This window comes from Mus pahari, chromosome 10, assembly GCF_900095145.1.
Source record: "Mus pahari chromosome 10, PAHARI_EIJ_v1.1, whole genome shotgun sequence".
Taxonomy (NCBI): domain Eukaryota; kingdom Metazoa; phylum Chordata; class Mammalia; order Rodentia; family Muridae; genus Mus; species Mus pahari.
Genome location: NC_034599.1, coordinates 114,822,479 through 114,827,200, shown reverse-complemented (window position 1 = coordinate 114,827,200; position 4,722 = coordinate 114,822,479). Strand labels below are relative to the sequence as shown.

Sequence of the window (4,722 nt, the reverse complement as noted above, 5' to 3'; positions counted from 1 at the left end):
CTAGGATATTGAAGACTCCCCAAGGCAAACACCAGGATCTTCAAAGCCTAGTATCTCTGTGATTTTCAGTCAGTACATGTGGAGCAGAAGGAAATGCTAATGCTCCCAGAAATAGCCCTAGCCTCTGCCACTCATTAAGTGAATAGCTGAAGAGCATTCTTCTGTCACCTCCAGAGCTCTGAGCTGAACCACTGCGTGCCCCAGTGATGGCAACAGGCCCTGTACTACCTTCCCTTTCTGCCTCACTTCCTACTCCTTAGATGTAGCTCCCTGTCACCACCTTTCAATAAATCCAACTTTAAAGAATGACACAGCTAACGGGAGTGACAGAGGATTTGTTCAGGGAGGTTTCATGTAGCCTCACATATGTTAGCTGGGCCGTGAACACTTGGAACTGCCACCGGAGCATGGAAAGAGCCAGTGCAGGCTCCGTGCGAGCCTTTGAGGAGAAAGCACAGGGGACAGGCCGCTAATGTTGGATTCCTTCCCACCCCAGGGAAGCAATGACATCTCTGCTCTAACGAGCTGCCCTCGGCTTGCTTTAAGAATCCTCTTTCCCTCTTAGGACATGACCTTCCTCTCTGTACTGGTGAATTTTAAAGCATTGGTGAGATCACTTACTGTCTAAGCCACATTGACATTATCAGTGTTCTTACTATTTTTGCTTTAACAAAACGTCTTTTTCACAATCCAGGATCAGATATTTGATTGAAGCATAAAGTATAGGACAAAGTAAATTAAGGAGACGCGTCTCCAGCTGATACAATCAAGCCAAGGGCTGGCAGTGTCTCCTGAGGGCCATCCAAAGATCAGGGTAGAGGCCTCCTCGCCAACCCCAGAATCCTTCAGAATGTCAGTCAGGAGACTGCCCTGTGCAAGTTGGCTGTGAACCAGCAGGATTCAATCACACTGGAAGAGCCTCTTACAACGAGGACAAAGCAAAGCCAGTGAGCTTTCACCTTCACTTTGACTGACTAGGGGCACAAATGCCTTCTCTGAGGTTGTGTGGACTGCAAATGCACGTGGCAGACGCCCTGAACATTGGCAAACATCCTAAGTGATGGATGGATTAAGGGAAACTGGCAGACTATAATGGCTTGTCTTCATTGTCAGCTTAACTGGATTTAAAATCACTATGGAAACACGTTTATGGGTGTGTCTGTGAGAATGTTTCCAGAAATATTTAACTGCGGAGGGAAGATGCACCCTCTGTGTGGGCAGCACCATCCCAAGGGCTGGGACTGTGGACTGAATGAACAGAGAAAGCAAGCAGAGCAGCAGAGGTCAGCCCTCTGCTCCCTGTCTGTGGATACAGTAACAGCTGCCTCATGCTCCTGCCTCTATGCCTTCCCACCACGAGGAACTGTATCTTCCAAAATGTGAGCCAAAATAGACCCTTTCTCCCTTAAGTGACTCTGCTTAATATTTTGATGCAACCAAGATAAAATTAACAAATACAGTCATATAAAACTTAACTTAATACAGTGTTATTCACATAAAACTAAAGACCCAAGACTTCCTCTTCATTCAGTGGGAGATTGCAGCAGCCAGCTGTGCTGCTCCATAGAGCATCTGAGGCCTCTGCAGGTTACATGTCCCCCAGATCTGTAAATAATCTCCCAAAAGACCTTGGAGAAAGGTCTATAAAGAAAACTTGGAGTCTCTATGGGAAACACAACAACTGAGCAGTCTGTATACCTTCCTTTTGCAAGTATTAGTTGAATTTGCTTGACCTGGGTGCTTTGACTTGGATACAATGTGTTCCGATCAGAACCTCCAGCCAAAGGACTAAAAAAAATGCGAAGGCTTATATTAGTTACTTTGTATCATTATGGCCAAAGTCCCTGAGACAATTTAAGAGAATAATTATCTCAGCTCATGGTTTCAGGGTGTTGGATCCACACTTGCTTGGCTCCATATGCCTGGGTAAACCTCATGGTTGTGGGGGCATGCGACTAGTTGACAGATGGGAAGCAGAAGGGAATGCCAGCACTCAGTTCAATCACCCTCCTTCTATTACCTCGAGGCTTCTAGCCAACAGAACAGTGCCATTCACACATCAGAGTGTCCTCGATTCAGTTAGTCATCTCTAGAAACACCCTCACAGACACACCCAGAAGTGTGCCTCACTAATCTCCCAGGTTATTCTAAATCATGTCAACTTGATAGTGTGATTTTCACAAAGCTGACACAAATACACAATGGTAAGTGTCCCTTACTAAAGGGGTTCCTGGAAGAAGGGCTGAGTGGATCAGTGGGTACAGGTGCTTGCTCAAAAATTTCAACAAGTAGATGCCAATGTCAAAACCATTTGAAAACAATAGACTAGAGAAAGAAGTTCTCCCTCCCTCCCTTCCTCCCTCTCTCCCTCTCTCTCCTTCCCTCCCTTCCTTCTCTTGCTTCTGAAACATCTTCATTTGGAAGTACTCCCTAATTTTGACAGGTCCTCCCCACAGGCTAACAAGTACACTGCCCCAAAGGCTTATTCTACCTGCCATGTAGCAAACCTGTCAGCAAAATCCCCTTTATGAAAGGAAGAGACTTTTGGAGGCATGATATGCTTGATGAGTAGCTGTAGCAGACTGGATAGCTCTACTCTCACCCAGAGCCCCCTTGGAGATGAAGGTCCATGGACTCAGTTTTCAGGGCTCCTTACAGACAGGAGTCTCCCTGAGACACAGGCTCTGCCAAGCATGTGCACCCCGACTCAGATGAAGGAAGAGCACTCTGTGGGATGGCTCCTGCGTGGAGAATGGTGTCAGAGGGTGCTGACCTCTTTATCCCCAGATAACATGATGTGGTTCTTAGACATGGCTTGGACACGGTCATCAAAGCAGACCCTAGATGCAGAGTCTGTTCCTCCTCATCTTAGTGAGCCCACACGTCACCAAATGTTCCTTCACACACATTGTTCTGCTCAAGCCAGCCAGGGTAGACACGTTGCCTAAAACTAAGAGCCCTCTGAGACAGGACAAAGGTTGAGGTCTGAAGAACCAGGGGGCCAGTTATGTGGAGCTTCCACAGACCAGCGCAACCCTTGAGACCAAGAGAAGAGATTGTCGCTTTTTAAAATGCCAAGAGCCAAGTTGGGGTGGGAGGTAGGAAGAAGAGGAAGAATTCAGGTGGCACAGATAGGGCCTGGGGGAAGCAGGAGGCCACAGGGCCCTCTTCATGGTACAGATAAACGGTGCCCAATCCAGACATGATCTGCCTTGTGGCGAGTGGCATTGTTCTGACTCTCTGTTTCAGTTCTTCAGTACAATCTGTTTGAGCTTTTCACAGGTGTGTGTGTGTGTGTGTGTGTGTGTGTGTGTGTGTGTGTGTGTGTGTGTGTGAGAGAGAGAGAGAGAGAGAGAGAGAGAGAGAGAGAGAGAGAGAGAGAGAGAGAGAGAGACTGACTCTACTTTGGATGAGTTTGCAAAACAACCATGAGGGTGAAGCCCACTGAGGTCTGAGGTTCTAGGATGGCTTTGTGGCCAATCGGGCTAGTGAAAAACAAGGAATGAGGAGGGTCCCTTAATATATACCCCCAGCCCCAGCCCCAGCCCCAGCCCCAGCCCAGTTCTCAAAAGGACAAGGTTCCACATGACATTTGGGTCATCGTGTCAGAAGTGTCACAATTTCCATTTCCCAAGTGAGAAATCCAGCCGTTTCAGTCAAATTCACCTGATGTCAAGTCCGAGCTCCAACACTGTCCTCTGACACCCACTCATGGTAACACCCCATCAGTTTGGTTGTAAAGCCAAATGGCAGTTCCCAGAAAAAGCATATGAGAGGCATAAGATACCCGACAAGAAGCCTGGTAAGGGAGGGGCGATCCATTGGCTCAGGTTTGAGGGGAGACAGTCCAAAGTAACTGAGTCACAGGAGCCTTCAGTGATGACCACGAACAGCTCTGTTCAGTCTTTATGCTCATCTGCAGGGAATACTTTAACCACTGAGCCATCAATAGCCTCTTTCTGAGTCTTAAAAGCATGTCAATGTATGGATTATCTTTCCTCTAACAGATTACATATGAATATTGCTGTATCTTGTATTTAAGTTTATCATCAGAACTCTCATAATTGGGTAAACAGCACCAAGTAGAGCTTCTGGTCTTCCCAGGCTCGCCTGTGCTGCTCTCTTGGAAACTACAATTCCCAGGATTCTGTGAGCCGAAGAGGTGATCTTGGCCGAGGTCCGAGAGGCGGGTCCGGAGGCCGGCGCACGCGCTCCGGTTCCGGAGTTTGAGCTCGCCAGCAGGGCAAGCACACTAGGAACACCTGCGACACCCGGCCCGCAGGTGGGCAGCGCGGGGATCTGTGGCGCAGCTGGGCCCGGGGCTCAGAGCGGACGGGGCGCAGAGCCCGGCTTCAGGTGAGGCGCTGGGCCGGGCCGGGCACCAAGCCCGGCCCTAGGCTGCAGGGGAGGCCGGCGGGCTTGCGGGACCCAGGGCGGTAGACGCCGCTTGCAGCAGGCGCCGAGGTGGGAGGGGTGGGCCTGTACAGCCCGGCCCCGAAGGCGCACTGGACCGTTCAGCTGGAGCCTACACTGCCTCTGACAGCCGGGACGCACAAGCTCGTGCCTGGCAAAGAATGGTGCACATTTGGCACAGGTGGCGTGGAGCAAGGAGAGACGAGCTGTGGGGGCCTGGGCTGCGCCAGCTGCATTTAAAGGGATGTCTGGGTCGGCCTGTTGCTGACCCTTAGGCAGTTGGTTCTCCGTAGCCCCCCCCCCCCCCCC

General features: G+C 49.9%; 1 protein-coding gene across 2 annotated transcripts in view; it reads left to right on the top strand.

Moving 5' to 3' along the window:
- The first annotated feature begins 4,205 nt into the window (after window positions 1–4,205).
- The window catches only part of Pomgnt2 (protein O-linked mannose N-acetylglucosaminyltransferase 2 (beta 1,4-)), a 14,011-nt gene continuing 13,494 nt past the window's right edge, over window positions 4,206–4,722 (top strand). The window contains exon 1 of one of the 2 annotated variants that reach the window (XM_021206801.1): window positions 4,206–4,356. The gene's annotated coding sequence lies outside the window, so the exon portion shown is untranslated. The remainder of the gene's footprint in view (window positions 4,357–4,722) is intronic. The other variant, XM_029543633.1, reaches the window with a different exon arrangement.